Consider the following 15,247-nt stretch of genomic DNA (forward strand, 5'->3'; position numbering starts at 1 on the left):
CATCATATTGAACACATCTTCTATAAAATGGAAAGCTGTCTGATTCTTGCGGTCACATGCTATGGTGTCATTTCACAACATGTATTCCCATCTGTGAATTGTCTTTCTGGCATTTAGCTTGTACTTTTTTTCTCTCATCTAAAAGTCCGGCAACAGTTTCTCACAATTATTCCGATAACAGTATGGGTCAAACTCATTCCACTGTGGACGTGTATTTGTACTTGGAGAGAGTGAGTGATTGACTGGTATCACGCAGGAGTGACTTCTGTTACATTTCTGGCACGTTATTCTGTGGCTAATCAGCTCTACTGGATGTCAGTCAAACCTAGTGGACATGACTCTAATGGATAGAGCTAGTTGTCCAATGTCTGTTTTGTCACTGATGTGGCTAGAGTGCTCCTAAAATTACTAAGAAAAAAAAAGAGAAAAGAAGGGGAGTATGTAGCTGAGCAAGTAATAGAGAGCCAAAAAAGTAGCTGTGCTTATATATCCGTGTGATCTCTGTTTTTAAATATACAGTCAGTGGATTTATTCAATAAGAACTAATCACAGGACAGCCTGCCCTTTTCTAACCAGGAAAGACTAATGCAAAATAGTAGTTGGGATTTTTGGTATGTCCTGTGGGAGGTAAAAGACTGTTATTAATTATTTAGTTATTTAAATGCTTAGCAGTTCTGGAACACATGCATTATAAACAATCTTCACCAAAAACATCACAGAAATTTGTATCATGACTTTGCCTTGCAGTCTGAAGCAGAATACTGCTGAAGTGAACACTGCCATGAGGAGAAGACGGAAGATCACTCTCTCCCAAAAAGACCTGAAAATTCAGTCATATTATTTGAAAGGATTGAAATTCTTCTTGTTCAATTAAAAACCATAAATCCATTCAGTTTTAGATCCAATATCAAAGACTGCAGCTTGAAATATCCCAATATTACTTTTTCACTCTGGCTGATGTCCAAGATTGGCCCTGGAATTACCAGGTATTTGACGACCAGCAGACTGAACTTTCAACTCAAAAAAATGATGTATATGGTTAGATTCATCAGGTGGTAGGCATCTAAGTATAAGGATATTTATTCAACTATAATTTTTTAGCAATTTTGCATTCAATTCCACTGGAGCAAAACTTTGTTTTACAGATCTAAACAGTCCAGATACAACTTTTTTTAACAAAAGGTCAATTACTTCATTGTTGTTTACAATTGTATTACACTAATATTTTAATTACCATACAAACAAACTTCTATTGTGTATTTGCTTGTAAGAACGCAGCCTTCAAAACTACCTCCACAATTTTCCTGATTTTCCTTTTGCTAAATATGTTTGGAATAAATATATCTCAAAGTTCCAGAGGAGCCTGGTAGGTGAGCCAGTTTCAGGAAGTGCGGTGCATGGCTATTTTTGTTTTCTCAATTTTTTTCCTGATCAGCCTGATTTTTAAAGAGGTGAAATTGATTAATGCTAGCTTCTAGAAGGAGAAATAGAATCCAAAATTGAAATTAGACTGGGAAATTCCAGAGTATATTCCTGACCTAACATCAGCTAACTAACTTCTAGTACTATCTTCAAGTCCACTCCCAGTTGGAGGTGTTTTGGGGATTCATCAAATCTTCATTCCACTAAATTCATGGTACTGAGAATTGTAGAGAAATTATACATTATTCTATGAACTCATAATTCAGCAGGTAGCGTTTTCACAGCTGCAGCTTTAATTATTCCTTGTAAGCAAACATAGCACAGAAATTTGGTGAGGAGGATATGGGATGTGAGTAGAGTTGATAGTTCTAAGAACAACAATCTAGATGTGGTATTGAAAAACACAGCAGTCTGTCAGGAGGGATATTTATAGCACCAGAAGCATAGAAGAAATATGAAGCTAAACTTAGGAAGTCAAAGGGACCCATTAAGGAGAAGTAAGGAAAATACTGTGGTTATTACCAGGTGTCTCACAAAGGCAATGATCACCTTTAGAATGTGCATAGCAATGCTATCTTACACAAGTTAGAAAAATGGGGCACTGAACAGGAGAATCTTACATTGCATAAACCTCTATAAAGGGGCTAAGCAAAACATCACAGCGCTGACTTCATCACGTTATGATTGTAGGGAAATCATGCTCCCACTCTGTTTATCAATTTGCCCGTCCCTGCTTATGCTGTGACGGCAGTTCCACAGAACTTAATTAACTAGTACCTCTACAGTACCGCAAAGTTAGTGTCAAAGGAGCTAAGCAAGTGCAAACTTTTACTTTTTTAATATCAAGAACTGCTCCTTGGAAAGAGATCAAGTTTTACTGCTCACATAGAAATGGGTTAGGCATCTAAGAAAAAAGCAGTGAATTAAAAAGAAACTTAAAACCTGTAGTCTTAACTGGGGTCTGCAAGGAAAAAGAAAAAAAGAAAGAAAAAACAACTGAAAAGATGACCCATGAAAAACTGTAGCATTGTTCCTCTGTACTGTACTAAATACCTCTTGAGTGCAACTAAAATACAAGGCAGGAGAAATAGCAAATCCTATAAATAAAAATAAACTACAAAGGACATTAAGTGTTTGAACTAGCAAGGCAATACCCTCCATGTGGTTATCAGGAAACCCAGAAACCCTTTTTTAGGATGTGGTTGTTACCTGTGAACAAGTTGCCCCAAAGGATGCAAGCTTGCTGTGGGGCGAGTCAGATCCCTCAGGATAATGCTGACACTGTAAGAGACAGGGGCAAGTTCTTTCTGCTCTGACCTTCAGCAGGCTCTGATCTGCATAGGGAAGGAGACTATTGCAGGAGAATATGTCTATATCTAGTAAACACGTAAGAGGATATTGACATCACATTTCTACAGAAGTATACTCTCCCTGTGATACTGCCGCAGCCAGTGACAAGTACAGTAGTACTGTAGGCTCCTAGAAAACATATGCTGTTAGACAGCTACACTCTATAGTGCAGAATCACTGTGCCAGGTTCAGATGCAGCCCTTAATGACTTTCTGACAAAACTCTGGTTGTAGCTTCAGCAGCAAGCAAACATGCCCTTTCAAATTGGTACTTTATTTTTAACATCTCCATCTCATACTACTCGTAGTATGTGCTGCTCTTACACATTTTTCCTACATGTACATTCACGTCATCCCACAAACAACAGCCTGTTCTAATAACATTAATATAACATCTAGTAACCATTGAGCACTTCCAAACCACTTGTCCATCACATATTTTTTCCTTCTTTATAAGAATTCATCAAGCATGGGATCAGACGCTATTTTTGCAGGCCCATGATATTAATAGTGAATTTTCAGAACACGTCTAAGGATGGTACTGAGGAAGTGTATTACTGAGTTTGACGTATTTCATAAGCCTGTCAAGTGATTTGGTCCCTGCATTTATTTCAACATCTCCAGAAAGCCGGTGGACTCTTACGTCAGAGATGATAAAGAAAAAATATTAGCTCTGTGAAAATATTAGCTCTGTGCCTGTATGCTGGTTTCTCTGTGTTTATCACACGACCGGAAAGACAGGACAAAAACCTTCCACAGTGAAGGAAAGCTCTTAGATGGTGTGGTAATGCTGCCAAAAAAGGATCCCTTTGGCAGAGCCTTTTCAAGTGTTTATCTTTGTCATATACTCTGTGCTTTTCAGTCTGCACTCTGAGCAATCTCACAAGCTATAATTGATATATTCACCTTCTCATAACCTCCAGACTTACACAGATAGGGACCTCGGTGCTGGGAGACTGTGTGTGCTAAACTGCTGCCCTTGAATATTGCACAAAAGAGCCAGTTTCATAACTTACAAATTGTCAATGCTAAAAAAATACTTACTGCAAGTATGAAAGTATGAACAAGGAATATCTCAACCTAATATTCAAAGTCTCTGCAGTCCCAATACCTCTAGGGCTGAAGTTTTTTTCATGTCTATCAGCCAGAAAGTCTGCTATTGAGTAATCCCAGGTACCTGTAAGAGCATACTACAAGCCTGTCTCAAGGCGTGCCTTGAAATAAAAGGCAATGAAGTTGTAGTAAACATGTTTTTAATGTTCCTAATACAGTTAAGGACACTGAATGATAGCATTTATCTTAGAGGTAAACGCTTTACATGCATTATCTTGTGGACAAACTGCAGTGTCTAACAAGCCTCCTGGCCTAGTGTTTCACACGATTTTTAATAACATTTGCTCCTATGAAACACAGGCCTACAAAGCTCTAATAGTTACAATCATAAAATATTGTTACAGCCACACACCAGCCCCTTCAAAATATTCAGATCAGCTCCTCTACATGCCATACTCATTGTACATGAGCATCAGCACCATTTCTAAATGACACTGGGTTACCATGACGGCCTACAAGGAAGAAGCTAATGCTTGAACTTGAAAAAAATCACATATACATCCATAGGTTGTACTCAGACCTGAAATTAATTAGATTTTGGTTTTAAAAATAAAGCTCAAAAAATAAATTGTGATTAAAGAGTTTTTAATCACTAGGACCCTGTAGTGAAGGATGGCCATTAATGATATACCAGCATGTACTCAGTACTAGATAGAATGTGTAGGAAGCTATGGAACTTCCCTGGGGGCATTCCCTTCCACACACACAACCTACCTCACGTAGCAATGCAGACAGCACTGGATGAACTGCCAAGGTAATATCAGAGTTTGCAAGTTCTCCTGTTTCAATAAAGAAATGAGCTACTTCTAGATCACATCTTCCACTGTCTGTTCGGCTATATGTTAGCATCTGACATCACTAAACACCTGGCCATCCTTACCACAATGTCAGGCTGCTTCTCAGTCATTCAACAGAAGAGATTCTTTTCTCTTAATCTAGTCTCTTTCCCCTGATCTAGTGCCTGATTTAGTCATTGGCAATCCTGCCTGGAACAAATGGGTTGGAACTAGATGATTTTGAGATCCCTTCCAACCCAAGCCATTCTATGATTCTATGTTCATCCCACCTAAGAAAATACAATTCCCTATTTCCTGTTGGTGAACTGCAGTGAAAAAAAGTCTGTGATTAAACTGGAGATGCAGCTCCTGGCTTGGTTCACAGTGCAAGGTCCATCCCTACCTGGTTTCTTTTTCTGCCATAAGGAAGACAGCATGTAGGAGTACTCCAGTTCTGAGAAGAACTGCAGGGAGCTGCTCTCAAAATATCCTGCAGTAAGGTTTTTCCACAGTTCAGCCATCTAAATCACGAGCACACACTGAATATTTTGTGAGCCTTTGGCACCAGGGAGGATTTGCAGTCACCTGCAGTGCATTAACACAGAAATAAAATTATTTCATCTATTCGAAATAGTGCTAATGTCTTGATCCTACATTTAAATGACACAGTTCAAAGCACCAATTAATTATAAGTGCAGACTATATAGTTGAATTGCATCACGTGTACCCACAACCACACACAAATAATCAAGATGAAATGAAACAAATGAAAACAACATATAATTCTACGCTTAAGTGCTAGATGGAGGTGGAGTAGAGTAGAACAGCACTACATTTTGGTACAGCTAAGTCCCACTGCAACCAGGGATGCACTTTATAATCAGCATGTAGTATAAAACCTACCTGGAGACAAACTGACAGCATATTACGTAGTGTTCAGAGGAAAAACACAGGGACTGCTGCTGAATTTCTGAGTTGGAGGCTTTATCCGCACCAAAGCTGGGATTCAGATGCAGTGCTAGAATGAGAACAGAGAATTATTTATCCAGGATCCAAACATCTTCCCAATGAGATTAACTGAAAAACTCCCATCTATTTAAATGAATTGCAGCAAGATGGATTCTTATTCTTTGGTTTTATCATGTTTTGTTAATTTTCATATCTATTACTTATGTTGTAAATTATTTTCAACCCCATTTGTTATGCTAACGGTACTGCATTCATTTGTGGTGGTCCAGGAGCCAATCCAGCCTGTTTTAACAAGTGTATTATGAATTAGGTACTGTTACTGAGTCAGATTTCTTTTTGGTGATAAAAAAAAGCTGTGTATTTTAAGACATGAAGTAAGCCAAGAAGTTTGTTATCTTTTGCAGAAAACAAGTAGTGGTACATCTCTCCTTTGTTCTGGAAAATGTTTCGCATCCATTAAAGTCTTTGACCTTGCACTTCAGTTACGTCCTGCTACCCACACAAGTTTCTAACCAAAGCCTGATTTCAGTATGTGCATGAAATATTTCTGAGTCCCAAAAGATGCTGCAACATTTGGTACAGCCAAACATCTTGCTTAATTCATTATCCACTATTTAAAATTTTGTTAGAATCCCAAGCATGAAGTGAAAGAATAAAAAAAAAGTAGGATAAAGAAGTTAACCAATCACCCACTATCATCAACAACATAAATAAATCAGAAAGCCCATATGTTTAAATTCTTGAATCCTAATTACGTGACTCATAACGGAAATAGCACAAAACCCAGTTTTAGTCTATCAAAAGCATAATAGGGCCACACTTCCAGTCAGTAACTGACATGAATGACAATGCCTGTAACCACACGTGTTTATATCAATATGTAGCTTTTCCAGCTAGGAAAGTAAACATCCCCTCCTGATGCTCCTCTACACTGCAACATAGTCCTGGAAACACAGGTCAGAGATAGACAAAAAATTCTGTTGTCAAAGGATCCGGTCCCGGATCAAACCCTACAATCTGCACAGCATGTCTTATTCCCCTCCCAAGGCTTAACTGAATCAGCAGAAAATTCAGTAAGTATTTTCCATAGGTCCCAGTACTCTGGGACTCAAGAACAGAACTGACTGAGAGCTGCCTTCACTATTTCGACCTGCAGATGAGAATGGCATTCTTCATTAGTCAAAACATCTTTGACAAATCTTTTGAAGTCTGCACAAAGAACAAAGCAGCTTCGTAGCTCTGGCAACCCAGCTTTAGCCTTTTTTTGTATTCCATCAACAATAAAATAGGAAAGCACTACCTGCTTTTTCTTCTAACAGATTTGACTGACTTAAAGTTACAAACCTGATTTTAGTTGCAGAAGGATATTTAGCAGATACTGCAGGAGTCTAAGAAGACTGAGCCTGCAAAAGCACACCGAAAGATCTGCTTCAGGAACTGGGAAGACAAGGAAGCTTGTGGGACATGTCATCTATCTACTGGTGATAGCAGAAGTTCGCCCATATAAATGAGTTGTGGTAGCCAAATAGGCACTTCTGTCAGGTAGTTCTCAGAATATGAAACTACAAAACTTTCTCAGCAGAAAAGTAAGATTGTAATAATCAATTGATTATACAGCATGGAGATCTCATATGTTGAAAATATGATCTAGGTTTTATTGTTATCCAAAAAGGCCAGCTAAAATTATTGACATAAAGTTAATAGTGTCACAGAGTTAGAAACTGTAGGCTGGAAAAATAGAAGGATGTTACCAGGAACTTTTGGGTTAGAAAGCTGCTTTTGAGTTCCTAAAAGTGAGGTAAGAAGAGATATATAATGTGATCAGAAAACAATCAACAAAGCCTGTTTGCTTAGGAAGCTACATACTTCCTATATGGACGAACGTTTAAAATTATTTCTCTGTCAATGGTAAAATTATGAATAAACCTAATGAAAAATTTGTTCTGTGGGAGTAAAGAATACACTTGGCTACAACTTCACTTTTGTTTAACTCCAGAAATATTGCTAGTTAAATGTTCCTCTATCTTAAAACACTGCATCTGGTATGATAGCTCTCTTCCTAGTAGTCTAACCACCTTTCTTTGATGAAAACCTCTAGGAAGGAAAATCAACCCTGCGTGCAGGGTTGCCATCCACTAGACCAGGCTGCCCAGAGCCACGTCCAGCCTGGCCTTGAATGCCTCCAGGGACAGGGCATCCATAACCTCCTTGGGCAACCTGTTCCAGCGTGTCACCACCCTCTGTGTGAAAAACTTCCTTCTAATAGCCAACCTAAATCTCCCTTGTCTCAGTTTAAAACCATTCCCCCTTGTCCTATCGCTATCCACCCTCATGAACAATCGTTACCCTTCCCGTTTATATGCTCCCTTCAAGTATTGGAAGACCACAATAAGGTCTCCCCGGAGCCTTCTCTTCTCCGAGCTAAACAAGCCCAGTTCCCTCATCCTTTCCTCACAGGAGAGGTGCTCCAGCCTCTGATCATCTTGGTGGCCTCCTCTGAACTCGTTCCAAGAGCTCCACGTCTTTCTTGTGCTGGGTGCCCCAGGCCTGGACGCAGTGCTGCAGATGGGGCCTCACAAGAGCCGAGTAGAGGGGGACAATCCTGTCCCTCTCCCTGCTGGCCACTCCTCTTTTAATGCAGCCCAGAACACAGTTGGCCTTCCGGGCTGCCAGTGCGCACTGCTAGCTCATGCCCAGCTTCTCGTCCACCAGGACCCCCAAGTCCCTCTCTGCAGGGCTGCTCTCAAGGAGTTCTTCCCCCAGTCTGTATAAATACCTGGGATTGCCCCAGCCCAAGTGCAGCACGTTGCATTTGCAACACCTTGCATGAATCCACAGTGCACCCTTGGGGTAAGGACATCTCACTACACAGTTCACAGGAGCACAGGCAGCAGGTCAAACAAACCGAGTACTCCCTTTATTTAGCGCTTGCGAGATCTTCCCAAGGAGGTTATGGATGCCCCGTCCCTGGAGGCATTCAAGGCCAGGCTGGACGTGGCTCTGGGCAGCCTGGTCTAGTGGTTGGCAACCCACCGCACTCAGCAGGGGGATTGACAATAGATGATCTTTGAGGTCCTTTTCAACCCAGGCCATTCTATGATTCTATGATTCTATGATTCTATGATCTCAGCTGGAGCACTGTCTCCAACTGCCAGTACAAAACAGTCACTAACGTACTGGAGCCAGCTGGTTGGGAGCAGGAGCGCATGCGTGGACAGGGAAGGTAGAACTAGGGTCTTCTCAGAGACTTGCAAAACCACTAACGTTAACAGTGACGAGACACAGCAGGGACCAGTACAACTGGGTATATTTAAAAAGAATGTTTGAAGTGAGGGCAGTCAGCCATTGGCACACACCTTTGCGGTATTTAAAAATTCTCAGAACTAGACCCAAAGCAACCTGATCAAGCTCTGAGCTAGCCCTGCTTTAAGCAGATAACCTTCCGAAGTCCGTGTCAATCTAAACTGTTCTGTATTACTAGTTCACACATAAACATCTACGGTATTGCGGAAAGACCATAAGAGAATATCCCCTCAGCTGCTAACAAAATAAAACAAGCACAGTAGAAAGAATGTGCTCGTGTCCAATTTACATCTGTGACTTTCCTGTACAATAACAAAAGATATCTCCACTACCCTGTGTAGTGGTAGTTCTTCATCAATTTCTCAATACTAGGCACTGTGAAGGCTGAAGAAGCTGCATTCCAAAATCACCATTTTGCAGTGATTCCAAATGAGTTTTTTAAAGGAGTTATCTCATAGTTTAGTAAGTACGCAAATAACAATTTCAACCAAGCCACAGGAGAACAGTCAAGCTCTGGTTCACCCAACTTGATGGCTCCTTGACATCCTTGCTGTAGTACAGCTGCTTTCAAAGTCAGCATGTCCTTAGATCATGGCAGCAAGAGAGTAGAATCAACAAGATTCCTCTTTCCAGTAAAGGGAGAGGTGAGGAGCAATACGGAGCCTGCAAACAGCCAGCCTGTGAACAATGCATCCCCCCAAGAAATCAGTGAAAACTGGATGGGGGCTCCAAAGCTCCCTTTCACTAGATGTGTTTTTGCTTTATTTCTGTTTTGTTGTCATACTACATCACGTACACAAAGGGATTCAGTGCACCAGCAACTTTAAATCTGAGTCTTTGCAACGGAGAGAGTTACTCTTCTTGGAGAAAACACAATGTAATTGAGCTCTTTCAAAATATATGCACAGCTTGGAAATGCAGAAGTGTGCCAGGATGGTTTGCTGAATGTGTGAGTACAAAAGCCTTGTGTATTCCTACAGTGAAAATCCTGCTGAGATAGTATTATGACCCAGCATGCTGTCACCTCCGTAGGACAGGAAATATTACTAGTGTGAATATTACTGTTCACACCCAGAAAGTTAATAAGCACATGAAATAATTAAGCAAGGAGAGGAGCAGCAGTTTGATGCGTGAGCACATTCCTTACTAAGCAGCACAGACTTAAGTTCTTCTGAATGTCTGGAAGTCTACTTGAATTCAACAGTCTTGACCCGAATGCCCTTGTACAAATACCTAGGGGTCAAGAAGGCGAACATTATGCATAGCTTGAGAATGCTGTGGGAATGTAACACAACTTGTCTGAACCATGGATTTTTGAAAGTCAAGAACGCTCCTAACAGACCCTGAAATTTTTTTTTTTTTGCTGTGAGGAATTGTTTGCTTATTCAATAATAAAGTAATTTAAAATGAAATCGCATAGACGGCTTCATAAATACTGTATACAAGTAGGCAAATCAAAAGCTGGCAAACACTTCTTGCTCTGGTAACATTCCAGCAGGACTTACCTTTTGACTTTTAAGGGAACAGCAAAATACTAATCAGACCTATGTATTCCACAGCTAAAATAATCCAGAGACCAACAATTTTTTTAATATTGTTTTCCTACCACTGATATAACTGGTGGAGGTGAGAGGAACTGAGTCAACTCTAAGCATCAGGGTTACCTTGTTAGGCTAAATCAACATTCAGATCAACAGAAAGACATCCACCGCCTTTGCTGGATTTTGAGCACATCTTAATGAAAGCAGAGCCCGCGAAGTGACACTTGGAGGCCCTGGCACAACCAGCCGGAGTCCACGCGCATACTCTCCCGGCCTTCAGCTCCCGCCGTCGTGCCCACGCCTGGCAGGGCCCGCTACTCCCTGGGAGCCGGCTAAGCGCAGCGCGCCCCTACCCATACCCCGCCTCATTGCCACGGGCCCACAGCGTGAGCTCGGCTCCCGCTCAGGCTGCCCCGCCCGCAGGAGGGAGGGGCCGGTGTCTCCTCAGGCTCCAGCTTTCCAGTCATCACAGCAGTAACTGGAGAAATAGAGAGAAGCTTGGCTAGCAAAATATTTATGAGGGTATTATCCTTCCGCGACATCTTTTTGTCTGGTTTTAACATGAAATTATGGCAGAGAAAGGGTCGGCCACCTGCACTGGAGATCCCAGCAGATCAGAGTTAATGAGGGAGTTACTCCTCCCAGGGAATCGATAACCCGCGGTTTGGGGGCAGCTTCTGAGCCTTACGATGATCACTAAATTCAGCTCTGTGTAAGAGACACATGCCACTCCAGTTCTAACCTGTGCTTACTCTTCAAACAGAAATGATTTTGTTGTTTAAAATTCCTCACAGAATAAGAACTTAATTGCAAGTGAAAAAAAGCAGAAATTAAGTTTGCTTCTGACTGATAGGCACAGAAATACAAGAGCGCTACGGTTATGAGCGCTGAGTGTGAATGTGGTGAAATACTGTTTTATTTACATTTTACCACTGTCTGTACTCTGATAACTGGAAAGTAAATACAATGGTGATACATCTCCTTCCTGTCAGTAAATTAGAGAGCATTATTAAAACAAGTATTAATAAAGATCTGCTAAAAGATGGTTTATGCCTGAAGGCAACTTTTGTGTTTCAAGTTTGATGATGATTTTATCACTTAGGCTTTTAGAAATGCCTTAATTAGGTTTATTAAAACTATTTTTAAAAGTTTTGCACAAAGTTTTTTGTTCCGTTTGGGATTACTTCCAACATAGATTTTTTTTTTTTTTTACAGGAAGATATTTTACTTCCTGGAATTGATAAAGTATTTCAGAAGTTTAAAAAGGCTTTTAGAAAGGATCTTAGTGCAGTACGTAACAATGTAAATCATCTGTTCCCTCATACCTTCTTACTTAACCGTGTTTTCTCATACCAAACAAAATCCTTTGCAGAGCTTGATGCTTAACGGTAAGTTAGCTATAAAGTTTTCATTTGTCCTAACGTTATTTTTCAATCAACAATAAGCTGAGTAGCTTGGAAAGCATGCTGGAGATCCACAATGTTGTAGCCAACAGCTCTGCAGGTGAGCTCAGGGGGACTCCACCTCCTGTGGTAAGGCGGTTTCCTCTGCTCACGGGCCCACCCGTTGTACTGGGACATCAGGAGGAGTTGTCAGTCCTTCTCACCAACATTGCTCCCCTTTGAACTGATGGCGAAAAATTCACTAAAACCAGAAATGGAACTCATGTGTCAGATAACCAAGTGTCCAGACTGTGTTTTCTTCACCCTTTCCAAACAGCCCATCAGAAAAGGCAGAACGCAGCTTTTCCAGTGGCAGCTCCCACTCTGCTGCACAAAGGCAGTGACCCCATTTGCAGCTGCTCTGAGGCTGTTATTCTGCACTACCCTATTTCGTATGCAGATGCTGGTTTTACTTGAACAAATGGCGCAAACAACCACAGTCTCTCTAAGGGAAAGTCAACTCCTCTTGCCCTGAAGCTATTCCTATCTTATGAGCGTCTCTCCACAGCACTGTATTTAATCTTATCTGCTTTTGGCCTCACATCAAGCTAGAACTGCGCTACATAACCAATAGATGAACTAGCAACAACCATTCAGCTGTAATGCTTCACCAAAGTTAAAAAGAGCTGCTTAATTTTGGGGATCGCTGTGCCCCTCAGCCAGTTACACAGGTGCTGCACCTCACCTTGTCTCTGCACACCTCCCATCACTGCAAAGCAGAAAGTCTTACGTGGACTAGTCAGTGTACAGACCCAAATTCTGAGACATCAGCCCATCAGAAAACATTAGATCAAAAGAAGAACGCAAGGAATAAACTGACATTTTCCACACAATAAATAGCTTATCATTAGCATTATATAAAGTGTTATGACAAATTTAATTTTGGAACTATTGACAAGAGCCTGGAAGTTAGTCTTTAATCATGAACTTTTTAAAGCTGCCTTTAAAAAAGAAAGTCTCCACTTTTGCTCTGATTTCATTTTTTGAATTTATTGGCACAGAAGTTAAAATTCCAACCTGATCTTTAATCTTCACCCTAGGGCTTCTCATATCCACTTTGTGCTGCTCTGACTTTAGAGTTACTTTGATCCCCATCATGGAAAACTGTTACTCAAATCCTTCTACACACAGACCTTGGTTCAGAAGACACTCTTCACTGGGTTCCAAGTTAGCCAAAGCTTTGAGATGCATCTGCCTGTGTTTTAAAGTAAACACAGTATACTGTAAACTACAGAATTTAATTTTATTTGAAAGTAGGCTAGAGTTCTTGAGTAGAGAAATGTTGAGTCTGTGGGCAAAAGAGATGAAAATAAAAGGATTTGTTAACACTCCTCCTCAGTTACATCCTCGCTAGCTGAAACCTTTCTTTTAATCATCCTTTCTAGTCCAGCATATTTCCATAGCCTCTTGGTTTCCATAAGCTCTTATCAGACTGTCTCAATTACTACAGATGGAAAGTAGTCTGCCATCAGCTCTAAGGCTTGGCTGTGACCTGCACTCAGCTTTTCTAAGGGGTGTTCCTAATCTTTCATACTCCTCAGCTCTTTCTAGCAGTCTCCCATACGTTCTGCTCCAGGGCACTTGCCAGAAGCTCTTTTTGCTGAGCACGCTCAGCTTTGCAGGAAGGCCCATATGCCCACCTCCCACCCGCTGCCAGGCAGGACAAAGCAGTCCTCCTCTGATCCCTCTATGCACGACAGCCATAAACACATAAAACAGATGTACCATATTTCTATCACACAAAATCAAGCATTCTGTGTAGAAACATGTAAGAAGTGCTTAGATACGTTCTGGAATAGAGTCATCCCTAATCACGTCTTAAGTCTACAAGAACTTCATCTTTTGCAATAGGGCCAACAATGGTTACAAGCCAGCATTGCCAGTCTTTTGTACAGAAGCAATGTCTGCTGCCACCGTAAGCAAGAATCTACTTAGGCTTCATCTTGACAGAAATTTTATTCAGCTCTCATTTAATTATAGTGATTTGAATACTAACTTTTACATGAAGACATGATCAAGCATTTACCATGAAGAGGTTACTCACCACTCTAAGGTTAAGTTTTCTTTTCTAACTAGGTTTATTAGCCCTAACCCAAAATCTGTGGACCATAGCAACGTGACTTGAAGTGGTAACACAATTGTACCCAAGTACTCTGAGCTGAAGATATTTTCCATGAATTCATAAAATCCAGCACTAAGTATCCCTGGCTTTTATACAGTAATTTAGCAACTCAACTTCTTGACACTTTATTCTGCCTCCTCCCCCCATTTTTAACTCCTGCATAAGAGCTAACTAATAATTCTCATAAATTTGTAGGGTATGGACACACTACCTCATTATCTTCCTGTAACAGGGTCCATAAGAAAGCTGACCTGACCAATGACAGCAAATCATTGTTGGAGACAGAATTAAAACTGAGGAATATATGTGGCTGTATATGTAGGACCAAGTAATTTATTCTTACTCTTAAAGATAATGAGTCTCGTGATCATTTATCTTCTGCACTCCCACCAAAGAGCAGAAATTCTTCATTCAGTAGAAAATTGCTTTTAATTTTGCCAGTTTACAGAATGTAAAGTGTCCCCAGGACAGAAGTAGGTGCCTTCACCACTTCCCTCTTTCAAAAGGAAACATAAAAGAGTTACTGAAAATGTTTTCTAGTAAATGGCACCACTTTAACACTGAACAGCTTTTTAAATTTCACTGCACCATGGTTGACCTCCTCTCCGTGTAATGCGTCAATTTTGAACTCGATGTGACAAAGACTATTTAAGGGGAGAAAAAAACATCACTCACAAGCTCTCCCCTTGCTGACTTTCTTCAATTCCCACTCCTTAACAGTTGTTTTTTTTTTTTTAACATCATGGAATCCCTTTCCAATCACCATCTAGCATACATGAAGTCAATGATTTTGAGAGGCTTGTAACTGAACATAAACATGCTTTTAAAACCACAAGAATCTTATCTGAGCTTTTTAAACTGTACAGGCCCTTCAAAGCTTTACCACCGGCTCCTCCCAACCTACTGATGGTATCTCCAAAGGCACGTCAGTCTAGACAAGTACGGAGTGGTTAGCACAGCAGATACGATGATGACATTACGATAGTGTTGTAATGGCCAGCGCAATGAATGAATGTAAAATTCTGCAGAATGTTACTATGGTCTTCAATCATAGTAAAGCATCTGTGTGTGTGTGGGCCAGACAGTATAGGAATATCAAATAAGTTCATGAGAGCTTCTTGTTTTGAATGCTAGATGTTCTTGTACTTTTAATCGTTACTTTCCTATCATGTTGACTTAAACTCTTCTCAGAGGGATGCAATTAGAGTTG

The 15,247-nt window shown here is 40.6% G+C and overlaps 1 long non-coding RNA gene across 18 annotated transcripts in view; it reads right to left on the reverse strand.

The window, feature by feature from the left end:
* The window catches only part of LOC110405685, a 382,975-nt gene that overhangs the window by 195,857 nt on the left and 171,871 nt on the right, over positions 1-15,247 (reverse strand). For 17 of the 18 annotated variants that reach the window (XR_002443065.1, XR_002443056.1, XR_002443060.1 and 14 more), the window contains 2 exons: positions 5,564-5,678; positions 5,064-5,245 (listed from right to left, as the gene is read on the reverse strand). This is a non-coding gene — a long non-coding RNA (uncharacterized LOC110405685). Of the gene's footprint in view, positions 1-5,063; positions 5,246-5,563; positions 5,679-10,596; positions 10,817-15,247 lie in introns of those variants that run through there. The other variant, XR_002443064.1, reaches the window with a different exon arrangement.

Source organism: Numida meleagris, chromosome 13, assembly GCF_002078875.1.
Source record: "Numida meleagris isolate 19003 breed g44 Domestic line chromosome 13, NumMel1.0, whole genome shotgun sequence".
NCBI lineage: Eukaryota > Metazoa > Chordata > Aves > Galliformes > Numididae > Numida > Numida meleagris.